Here is a 12,376-nt window from a genome sequence, read left to right on the forward strand (position 1 = left end):
GATCAATATTAATGATTTTCTAGACGCTGGCTTTGCTCGCTGCTCACGCTGCTTTCGATCTAATCTGCGGCGCAAGACGTTGTTATGAGTAATGGCGCGGCATTAACGATACCAGCGTATCCTGTAATTCGTGAAACGCGCGCCATTTATTGCCGCGTCCGTCGAATTAAATCCTTTCGTCGATTCTAAACCAGGCGTTTTAATAATGAACCCGAGTACGTGCAACGATCCTTCTATCTTCCTCTTTCTCCGCGTGGTATCGTGTAACCTCGCCAAGGTCTCGTATTTTTCTCCTTCGAAAGATCGATCAGAAGGAAGGAAAATTACCCTGTTCGATGGCTGTACTTCGTTCGATGACCGTCCAAGAAGATTGTTCTTCGCCGAGTAATCGGTTGTTCTTTGAAGATTGCATTGATCGCGAGTCGTAGAGACGTGCCTGGAGACGGCGAGGCGGAAGGACGCTGGTCAACGAAAGGCTACAATTTTGAATTTACTTAGAAAACAGGATTCCGTATTGGCGTCCACGTGAACCGAACGACGACGAGAGTAAGGGGCTCAGCTATTTGCACCGTTTGGATTTCACGCGTAATGACCGTACCGGCGCTGCTGTTAAGATAGACGATGCGACCTCGCGGCGTGCGTATCCTCGAAGCCAGGTTTCGAATCGGCGGAAAAAGCGAAGCAGCTGGCGCGCCAGCAATCTCGCTGCTGCAGATGTACGACGCGACCATAAGTTTGGCCTGCGCGTGCTAATCCTGTCGCATTTCTCTCGAGCACGAGCGTCTCTGGCCATTTTATGATTACATGACACTTAAGATCACATGCCGCGGTGCCGCGAGTATTTTACGCAACTTGAAAGTACGTCCACTGATTTTGGATTTACTTCTCAGAACGTTTCTAGCTGCGGCCTGAATTCCGCTACCGAACCTCTCTTCCATTTGCCCTGTTGCGCCGAGATCTTACAAAGTTAAGCATCTCCGGTGTTCCGCGTAACGCGTCTAATTTACGACGCCTCGCCTCGCTCTTGATATCCATGGTAAAGGCTAACTTGCGCCGAACGATGTTTGAGTTAGCAACTTAAATAGTTGGCGAGTAAACCGTAGAACGTTTCAAAGATCGGAGTTGCACGATGCCAAAGGCGGTGCACGGATAAAAAGAATCTTCGATCGTTTGCCGTTTCGCTGAAAACTGCCATCGACGAGTACGAGACTTTCGCTCGTTCGTCGATATTGCCGGCAATTTCTCACTTTGAATTATATTCCCCGTGCCGTATATCCGATGGCGAAATGATCTCCGGCGAATCGAGACGATAGCGGCGGGGACACGCGGGATCGAGGTGGCATTTTCGTAGAGATGGTAGCGGATTCAAAGGCGGTCAGTGGCGCATTGTCGCTATGATTTATGCTGATTAAGACTGTGGTAGGGAACGTTATCGCCGACTTGTAAGTCATGGGCAGGTAGAGGGCGACTTGTGAGTTGCAAGGTGGCTGGGGCTACAAGCCGCGGCAACGCGGTGTCACAGTGTCGTGTGCGGTAATTTAATGCGCACCAAGGTTTCTGCCGTATAACGCATTTATACAGGCTATGGCTGGATCCCTGTCGCCTCCCCTGGCTTTCCCGTGCTGTCGCTCCATCTCCCTTCGTCTCTCTCGCTTCGGAGACGCTACATCGTAAACGCGAGCGCGCGCGGCCATAGGTAGAAGGTTAGTACCTATAGGTATAATATAGGGAGTGTAGCGAAGCCCTATTCAAAGCGGATGATTCAGTGGCCGCTGCTGCGTCCGGATAAGATCTCGTTGCGCACCGCCTCGTTCGTCTTAACCGCGAGTCTGGCCAACCTGTAACTACGTAACCGTCCCACTCGCCGATCCCTCTTTCCGTGTCCATCTGCTGCGTCGAGGAATCGCGCGAACGAGTTTTACGCTGTCGCGATATTCTTTGGCCGGAATTTCCTTGAAACGTATTGGCAACCGTGAAAGCCAGACTTTTTCCTTTTATTTTAGTCAGCGCAACTTCGTTCGTTCGGATAAAGAGGACAAAGGGAACGCGAAGACGTTGGATTCGCTGGAAAGCTACCGCACGGATCAAGAGATATAAAGAACGAAAGGGAGAAGGGTGGTGGTATTTCGACTATTTTCACGGGTTACACCTGGCTAGGTTAAAAGTTTCATTTTCATAAGGCTTCCTTTTGCTTCCTGATTCCCCATTTGCATAGAACATTCCGCAGCAAGCAGCGCGTCTATATCGGTCCAGCGGTAGATCGTAGATCGCCTTGCCGCGATATATCACGTCGAAAATCCCAAAGGTTACCTACTTCCATTCTACGATCGTGGCTGCTACGCTGAACCCGTCCGGACGCCACCAGATCCCCGAAAAGCCTCGGCCGAACGTGTTCTATCTGGCGAAAAAAGAGCAATCGTACGGCTGTCTCGAAGCGACCGCCGTGTTCTCTCTGCTGTTCGGTGGTTTGGCGCCGTGGCTGGTTGGTGCGCCGGTGAAAATCGGGAAAAACGAGGCTGCGCCAGCGGAAACGCGGCACCGACGAGCCGGAGACTAATCGGTCGCCGCGCACACCCGATTCCCCTGCATTTTCCAGCACGCCAGAAAAGTTGCCGGTCCAGGAACAGTTTTGGCAGCCGGCTAGCACATCGTGGCGGCACGCGGTGCCCGGATATCGCGAATGGTGTGCTCCTTAGAAAGAGACAGAACGATAGAACTAGTTCCCTCCAACTTTCCATGATTTATGCGAGTTCATTATTATTTTCATGCGACGGGATGATCACGCCCCTTAGCCTAGTCTCGCTACTCGCGAGAATCCACAAATACCAGCACGAGACCCCGTCCAACGAATAATGGAGTTCTACTTCCTTTTTTCCGCCACCTCCTCGTCCATTCTCGGTTATTAATGGGAGTTACAGAAGGAGAAGAGTTGGCGGCATCTTTTATCGATCGACGTCGGTGCACGCTCGTCAGGATGGGCCAACGTGACGCTACCACCGCCGGTGCATCGTCCCTGACGTCCTCTCGCAACGTGCAATTGCCCGGCCGTTGCAAGTGAAACGAATCAAAAGTTACTGTTTAATTTATTCAAGCGGCCCGCAGGTTTTTCGACTCCGGCCATCATCCTCTCACCGGTCGGCTGATTTTTGCATGCATTTTTCATGCACCCAGCGTCCGACTCGCTGAGCTGCACGCCGCGCCATCGTTTCGCTCCACCCCTTATTCCCACTATTACCCGGAATACGTAGGATCAGGCAGAATTTGCAGCTCGCGGGGTCCCAAAATTTCTGCCTCGGCCAGTTAACGGGGTGGACCGTGCGGTAATTGAACGGCTGGAAGTCGCCGAGACTGATTTTTCGAGGGGAAACACCGTGCGCAGCTCCTCGTTCGGAGAGCCGGCACCGGGCATTCGAGGGCTTCGGTAATCATAGTTTCTTGCCGTTAAGCGTGATGGCGTCTTGGTCGTCGAAACCGGCTCTCCCCACCGTCTTTCCGTTTGCCGTGGTACACTTGCTGGTGGGGGGCCCCCCGTCGGGGCCCGTCGAACTTGGAGTAGCCGAAGAAGCACGCTCAGGGTCCCAGCGCTCTCTACGCCCCCTCCGTTCGTTCCGCGTACAGCCAGTTTCGTAATCCGTGTTTCCTTGCGAATTATCGAATAATCCAATTCCGTCCTACCGTTTACCTTTCTCTTCTCGCCGGGCCTAGAGAAGCAGATTCGTACAGGCTAAGTCAGGGAACGTAACCGGTCGATCGGGATCTTCTCATCTGCATCTTTCTGTCCCTGTTATTATTAGCACGGAATGAGCCATAAGCGGTTCACCGAATCTTAGAAACGATGGGAAATGCAGCGCGTCTGGACGACGGCCAGCCGGGCAAAGTTTGACGACGTGCATCGACGATCGGTGAAGTTCGCTACTCCTTCGGCTAACCAAGCGACCCTGGTTGACTGGAGATCGCGGTGAACGGAAAAAAGACGATGTCGTGCAACGATGTAATCGACGGGGGCAGGAATAGGCGATTTACATTCGACGATTCACCGTTGCAAGCCACGGGCTTGACGAAACGAACGGCCATCCACGTCGACCACTCGCAAATTATCGAATCATCTAGTCCGGTACTTGTTAACTGGTACAAGTTAAGTCATTACTGCGGAATGCAGTCGTGCAGCGGCATGCATTATACATTTATCCGACCCTATTGTAAGTCTACGACGCGCTACCGTGCAACTAGCCGGTATGCTCCTCGTGGCCTGTCCGATCATCCATCGATACGGTTCCAACCCTTTTGAAAATTATCTGGTGCCAGGGGTTTGTGCCTCGTTAACTTACGCTCCAGCTGATCGTCTCTACCCTCGGACGCTCCATTGTTTCCTGACAGTTCTTCTTCTTCGCCGTTCGGCATTCGCATAATTCATAAGAACGTCCATAACGATAGGATACATGGGATCGGATATTTCGTCACAATTCGGACGGCAGTGTTTTGTTACGTCGTATCGTATTAAAATTCAGACAACGAACAATTAGGATAAGAAGGAAGCAAAAAGACCGCTCTTCGACCAGCTACGAAGACAGCTTCCTTCTCGTTCGTCGTTCTTATCCCGAGGATCGAACGGACAATTCTGCGAAGGGGAAACTCTCGCGTCAAATTTGATCTATTCGCGTTCGAACGAATCGACTAACGAGGCAGATCGCAGAGATGCGCGAAAACGTGGAGAAAAACGGCTGCGGCGTGGCAAGTCGAATCGTTCTTTGTGAGGCAGAAAGTGCGCGCGTGCACCGCGCTCCCTCCTCGTCCCTCTCGCACTCTTTCTCCTTCTCTGTGTGTTCGTCCGTCTGTGCTCGAGGTCTGTGCCCATAGAGTTGGAAATAAGGCGGCAATAAAGCATATGTAAAATATATTCTGGAATTCCTTTTAGGACGCAGATATATGGGTGGTTGGTGGGTCGGTTGCCCGCTGGTAACCGCGTCCCCCTTGCGCGTCCAACGAGGGATATACACGCGTGCTGGCCTTCGTATGCGTGTACCAACCGCGTGAGTTTATAGATGCGAGCCGATGTAAGTAAGACAGACGATCCGTTTCGTTAGAGGGTGTCGCGGGGTTACCCACCTGTATCAAACTCCACCACCATCTTCTTCGCCGACCCGAGTCCACCGTCTTTTTTCGTCTTCGCCGAGCTTCTTTCTTGTTTTTCCACGGCCATTTATAGCCCGGCCCATTTGCATCGACCCTACAGATTACGAGCTGTACGTATGACGAACAACAGCCTAGTTTTTTCCTATCGATTGGATGAACGACGACGAACGCGGAGGGAAATCCTTCGTCGGATGGAACGACCCCTTTCAAGGGCTGTACTATCTTCGCTCGCGACGTTTACGGAATTGCCGTTCACGTGATTCTGTTCCTCAATGCTTTCGTGACGACGTATATTTCTCGAGTATTTTCGGGATGTAAGTAATTGGAAATCCGTTTGGTAAGAACCAAGGGAACCGCGGATAGATTTTATGGCTACAAATCGTCGAAAGATACGGAGAGATGGTGCGTACCTAAAATTTGAAGCTCGTGTCGCCCGTGGAATCGATCGTACGTTGTTTCCGTGATGCTTGGCGAGCGCGTTCCGAAAGATCAGCCGAGATGATCTGGAAAATGGGAATTGCAGCCTTCTTAGAAACCAGTGATCTCCGAAATTGTGGAGTCGAAGGGAAAGCTGTAGAAACGTTATCGGTTTATCGCGAAAAAGAGACGGATGGAGGCCGAAAGCGAGCGAGAGAGAGGTGGAAATGTTGGACGGAAGAGAACAACAAGAAGGAAGAAGGAGACCATGGTGGCATCGACTGCTCGGAGAACAGAGATCAGGGGAGAAAGAAAGAGAAAGATATATGGAGCCACGAGGTGTCGCCTTACAACCGGCTCAGTTCGCTTACCTACGAAGCCTCTTTTGCATGCCATCTCCTCCACCATCTTGACTCGCGTTCTTCCTTTTACGCTCCGTTCCTTGCAACGTCCTCCTTCTTCTTCCCTTTGGCTCCTTCGGTCGCTGGTCCGCCTGTTCGCTTGCTCGCGATGCACCGTTGCATTCGGTCTTTGCATAATTATTACAGTTACCGCGAGTAGCAGCTGGCTTGTAGAAGAGTCACCTTGTCTCTGTAGCCTCTGCCACTACCCGGTAGACCTTGTCTTCTACTACTCGGGCTACTCGCGAGAGACGGACACGTCTGCCGTTCGACACGCGTTAATTCAATTTCCACGGGATACTCGCGCGATCTCGTCTTCCTGATTTTATACTACGATTTCACGAGTTTATGTTAATAACAAAGGCCGGACAATAGTTTTAACATCACGGACGGATAGCTCATGGAACGCGTAAAACGTCCATTCAGCTTTCTCCGAATTGTGACGAAAGTTACATGGTTTCGGTGAAACTTGCGAGGCAAGAAAGGTGGCGTTATTAGATTCGATAAAAGTAGCTTAGAACCGGCGGACGTTATTTTCGATGGCGTTGCGTCGCCTGCTCGTTGAAACGCAAAGTCCGAGGCGCAGCCGGTCGTTTCCTTCTCGCGTGCCTCGACCTCCGCGAGATATCATTCAACGCGACGCAGCAAATAATGCTGTACATTTAAATGAGCCGCCCCTCTCCGCGCCAATACCATAGCACGGAATAGTTAGTCTTGACTACTGATTGACGAACGAGGACGTGAGTTATGGGCGACCTTCGCGCGATTTCGTCAACGTACCAGCCGGCGTATCCAGTCGGACTACTAATTGCGGCCCGGCTAATCGTTCTTACAGCATTATACTTGGCTGAACGTTGTACGTTCGAGCGAGCAAAACGACGAACCGCATTCTCCAAGGAAGGGCGAGCATCGCGCAGGGCAAGTGTATCGCTAGAAAATTACAAAGGACGGACGATTACCGAGGCAACGTAATTTCCAGCCGGTTGCAACGACCTGCGTGGTTCACGTGGAACCGTTCTCTCCGTTTCTCGTCCGAACGATCTCGAACGCGATGTACGCGTTCACGCCCATCGTTTTTCAACGAATTACTACATCGATGTCGGGACAGATACGAGGCACCGAGTTACACGGCAACGACGAAACATGCCAGGTAATCACGGGGACAAGTAAATATCGTACGAGGCACTAGAGGAGAATCAGCAGACTCGGACGAACTCCTTTATCCCGCCAGTTCGCCGTTGGATGGCGGCGTTTCGCGCGTGGGAGCAAAGTCGCCACCTTGCCCGCGGCGCGGCACCACGCTTATTCAAAAGTGGCTGCACGTAAAGCCGATATCTTATTCTCGAATGCTCCATTCGTTCTTCTTATGGTATATCCTGCTGGCTGCCGGCGACATTCTTGTCCGCGTCGCGTAACTTCTCCCGGCCACCTTGCCTCCCACCCCCCGCCTCCTCCTCCTCCTTTTCCGTATCCTGCTGCACCGTTTCGACCGATCGCGATTGCGCCGCGGTAACGACGAGTTTACCTCGATAGGCTAGAACGTACGCCGAGAACCACGCGGAATAACGATCCCCCTTTCAGCCGTGGGAGCCTCTCGCTCGGCACGAACGTCGTTCCATGCCCCGTTCTCGATATCCGACAGATTCGCCGATCTTCCCTGACGACTGCTCGCTTCCGAGTCTCGTTAAACCACGCGAGTTCTTTCGCCTGTCGATGGCCCATCGGCTTTTCATCATCGCGCGAACAAGCATCTTTTTCATTCGAAGATTACGTATATTTACGTTTATTACGTAAGCAAATATAAGAAATTATAAGGGAGGAAGAGATATATTACGCTTGTCGGGCCGAATCTATTTTATCTTATCTTCTTCCTACGTAATGGCCTATGGGATAAAGAGAATACCCGTCCAAGGCGAAAGAGATATAAATCTTGGAGAAGAGCGTCGATGATCGGTAGGAAAAAGCGTGGTACGAGCACGTACAGAGTCGTACACGTTCCGGGTGTCGCTTATTTCCGAGCCGGCACCCCCAGTTTATTCACGTTACAAGGGTTTACCAGGCGCGTATTTACGATCCCGGAGGCTTCCGTCGTCGCGGCATAGTGAAAAGCGATCTCCGCCGCTCTTTCTACCGGCTGGAAAGAGAGACAACAAGAGCTCCGCGTCGCGGTGCTGTTCGTTAGCCTGTCTTGCGCATAACTTATTAATTACAGTTGACTAATGCTCTCCAGCTGTGGCACAGCGAGCACCGTACGCTCTGCTTGCCACCGGCGTCGCTCTTCCTCCCTTCTTTCCTGGTCGTGGCGCGCACCACCGGCGGTCCTGCGACTTTCCGCCGGCATTTTCTCGGCAGCCCCTAGCCGAGGGCGAAAGAGAGCTGCAAGAATAGCAATGGGCGAGACGAGAAACGGGAGAGGAAAGGTCGGCGTGACGAGAAAGACGGTACAAGGTTGGACGAAGCGAGGCGAGCGGCAGGAAAAGGGACGCATGGAAGGCCGATGGGGCGAAGAAGAAGAAGGTGGGACAGAAGAGAGTACAGCGCGAGGGACGCTAGGCAGTAACTCACGCCCCCGAGAGGATTACCTACCTTGGCAAGCCTCCGGAGGAGGGTGTACCCCACGTTGAGCTACGATCTTGCTGCGTAGCTACGCGTTTCTCATACAGAGTGTCTGCGGGACTCTCGTGCCTCGCAAACAGAGTTCGTTGCGGCCGTGAACGTTCGCGTTTCGGGAGGGACGCGGACACACCGGAAGCGCGACAACTTACGACACGAACGCGAGCAAAGCCGACACAACGTGCCCGCTTCTCCGAACCAAGCTAACTGACCTTCCCGCGTCTCGTGTTCCCAACAACCGGACAGCGAAAGGTCCTCTAATTACGTTCACGATTTATGCGGCCAACTTGCCCTCCATTTGGCCGGCAAGAATTCCCGGATGGTAGAACGCCGCGCCCGATGTTTCCAAGTTACACGAACTTGCGAAATGACCCGGACTTAGCAGTCTAGACCGTCCTTACAGGTCGCGGACAAAAGTCGCTGGCTGATATAGAGGGACGAGCGTAATTGGTATTGCATCACCGTTCGTCGCTGGTGATTTACGCAGGGGCAAATTGTCGCGTTTAAATTCAGCTCCGTCGTTGTGCTGGTCGAACGCGTAGGCAGCAAAAAGCAGCGAGAGCTTCGATCGATGTTAGCTCGTGAGATTCGTCGGTAAGAAGAAGGTGGCTGGGTAGAAGGGTGGCCAGCCTATGGGAGAAATTTCTGCCGAGGATGGGGAACTTGGCGGAAATCCTTCATGCTGCCAGCCAATTCACTTACTTTGATTTGATCGACCCCGCGTATGATCCGCCTTTGGCGTACACGATCTTCGCGAGAGGGAAACGAGAAGGGTGGCGCTTGGCAGCTCGTGTTTTGCCATGGGTGCACAGTTATACTGGCGTATTCCGGCTAGCAATCAACGTATTGCTCGTTCTTATTAGAGTTGGCAACATCCAAAGTCTCTCCCTTTCCGTCTCCCTGTTTATGCTTGGCCATGTCGAAACTTGCTTCCAATCGAGGGAATCCCTAACCCCATTACCGGCGGCTCTAAACGAGCCGTGAGGATACCACGGGATTAGTTTCGCCAAATTCTCCGTGCTCGTTCGGATTTTCTCTCTATCGTTTTTACTTAGGGTGATCGGGGGAATCAATCGTTTTCCACGCGAAACAACCGCTCCAGGCTACCATTTTTCTTGAACGTTGTAGAAGGCCTTCGGTTAGAGGCTTCTACCTAAGGGGGAAGGGAATTTCCAACGATATACATGGAAAGGTTTTTTTCTTCTAGAAAAGCGTGAGTTACGATGGAAATATTTTCACTCGGTCTAAGCGTGCTACTCTTCTCGGGATCGTTCCTCCTCTCCAAATACAGGCTACCCCTCTGGCCCCGGTCGGCATCCAGCGAGACTTTCCTTCTCGTTGCCCGGATGAAACACGTTTCACGGTCTCAGCATAAAATTTATCCATCCCCTTGGTTAAACAGCCACGCACGCCTCTTCTTACTTTTCCGAGAGCGTGGCAGCCTTGGAATTTTTCCTCCCCAATTTCGTTTCGCCTACGACATCCCACGGGGCGTGCGTAAGTTGGGGCGAGAAAGTGTACGATGGCTGACCGAGTTCGAGGGAACAGACGAGTCGTACGAGACTCGATCACGGCCACCGAAAACCAGACGAGAACGTTCGAGCATTTGCTGTATATCTCTCTATCGCTTCGTGCCATTTCCTCATCCTTGAGAGCACAACGAATCGCCGGACGTTTGCAAGAAGAAAGTCTAATTCCATTCGTAGCGATACGTCGAAGGAAATAAATAGAACGGAGTGGAAAGAGGCGAGCGGAAGATACAGAGGGTAGAAGGAGTTTTATAGGAAAAGCGATCGATAGAAAATTAAAAAAGCCTCAGCGAGGGAGGGCGACGAGAGAGCTGAGACGGAGAAACGCGCGGTAAAAGAGAAGGCGGTAGAGCTTGTCACATTTTCTACTTTGCGGAGACGTACGAGGCTGGCTTAATTGGCCGAGGCCCTGCTTTTATTTATAAGTTCGAGCCAGTCTATCGACTGAGAACCCCTCCTGCTTGCGCTGAGGAACAGCGCGAGCCAAGGGGACCATATAACACCGGCACGTCGTACGTAGCGATGTTCTTCGGGGGTGGAAAGGAGACACTGGCAACACGCTGGAAGAGGCGCGGGGTCCGCGTGACAAATAACCCTTATAAACGGTTAGCCATAACTCTGTGGCCCTCCGCGAGCCCTGCTTGACAAGCTGAAATGAAAATCATGGGGATGTTGCGCCGCTCGTGGAGGGAGAGAAGCGCGTGAACAGAGGCGGCGGCGACGGCGGCTAGGGGCGCACGTCCAAGCACTTGATTACGTTGCGATAATATACATGATGCCGATATGAACTCTGCCGCGGCGTGTTGTTGCTCGTCTGCGCGCGATATTGTATAATGGCCAACTGGAAATGTTCCAGTGCGCGGTGGCGGCCGTTCGACGTGGCTCTCGCGCGCGCCTCGCTCGTAGATAATAGATCGGCACAGATACGATTGTAAATATCACGCGTTTATTACCCGCCTCGTTTCCAATTGTTCGTTTGCTGGGAAAAGTGTGCGTACCAACCGGTGACTGGTCGATACCTATCGAAGGACGAGCCGTTTCGCGCGCCAATCTCGTTCGAATTTTGAAATTTGTTCCATCCGCCGGAAGCCATCCGTACGCCTCCCTGCCGCCCCCTGTCCTGTTTAATCGGCGAAAAATTCCGCTCGCAGACTCGACGAATGAAATTCCTTCGCGTATCCTCGCGACTCGGCCAATTGGCGGCAATTGGTTATTAATTTCACCACGGGACTCGATATCGCCACGTCACCTATCTTCCGGGGACCAGCCGTGGGACGCGTGCAGCCGGATTAATTATTCATAACAATTAAACCCTTCGAGTGAAATTAATTTCTCGGTTTATCGCGTAATAACCGGCCGATACGCGGCAAAATGGCGAGTAGCGTTTAACCGAAATTAATTGTTCCGGCCGAACGAGTCGGCGGACTCGGGACGGCTCCAGGGGATGGCGAAAGGGAGTCGTCGAACGCAGGAAACCGTATTACACGGCCAAGTCCTTTATGTACTTCGATATAAAGCGTATGCGAACTGAGAGCAAAAGGCAAACCGGCTGCTTACGGGTGAGCGCCGGGGGTTGCTTTGGACCTCGCTGCTGGCAGAGGTGAAACGGGAGGGTTTTTACGAGGCAGTAACGGCCGATAAGGTGAGCTTGAGCCCCCACAGACGGGTTTATTCCGCTAGGTACTGTACCCAAGCGGCTGTTCGACGGTCTACCTATCCCGCTGTCCTACGCTCTCTTACTTTCTCTCGGTGGTTTGCTGTGACTTTGCCACGCTCTATCTGAAACCGTTTACGCGCCCCTTTTTTCTCCTTTTTGTCCGCAACTCGTTCTTTTTAAACTGCCGCTTAGAGGTTATCCCGGTGTCTCGGCGTTATCGAGGATGTTGCCGGGATTTTCCCGGCATCTTCCAACTCGTTCAACGTCTTCCGCCTCTCGAGTGCCGATATTCGTAGCTACGCGGTCTCAGGGATGAAGGTCGGATTAGAAGATCTCGCGATTCGTTTGAAATTGTAACGAGGCGAAAAACTTGGTACGTGGAAGACTTGATTCGACGATAGGCTAACTTATCCTCGAATGCGCTAACACGTTAGGCGAGGTGAGAATAGTCGAAGATTGCTGTTACCTTCGCTTAGGACTATCGTCTACGAGGATACGCATGATCGGTGTTGCAAACGTTCTCTACTATCCAACAACGTTCGCTTGCAATCGTTCAGCCGGTCGTGAACAACGTTCGACTATCTCATCTGGCGATGCCAAGAACGTTGGCAGTTGGCTAGAAGCTT

At 52.2% G+C, this 12,376-nt stretch overlaps 1 protein-coding gene across 3 annotated transcripts in view; it reads left to right on the forward strand.

Annotated features, from left to right (window-relative positions):
- Positions 1 to 12,376, forward strand: part of LOC126926628 (homeotic protein ultrabithorax) — a 284,928-nt gene that overhangs the window by 249,894 nt on the left and 22,658 nt on the right. The gene's annotated exons all lie outside the window — the stretch shown is intronic.

This window comes from Bombus affinis, chromosome 18, assembly GCF_024516045.1.
Source record: "Bombus affinis isolate iyBomAffi1 chromosome 18, iyBomAffi1.2, whole genome shotgun sequence".
NCBI classification, from domain to species: domain Eukaryota; kingdom Metazoa; phylum Arthropoda; class Insecta; order Hymenoptera; family Apidae; genus Bombus; species Bombus affinis.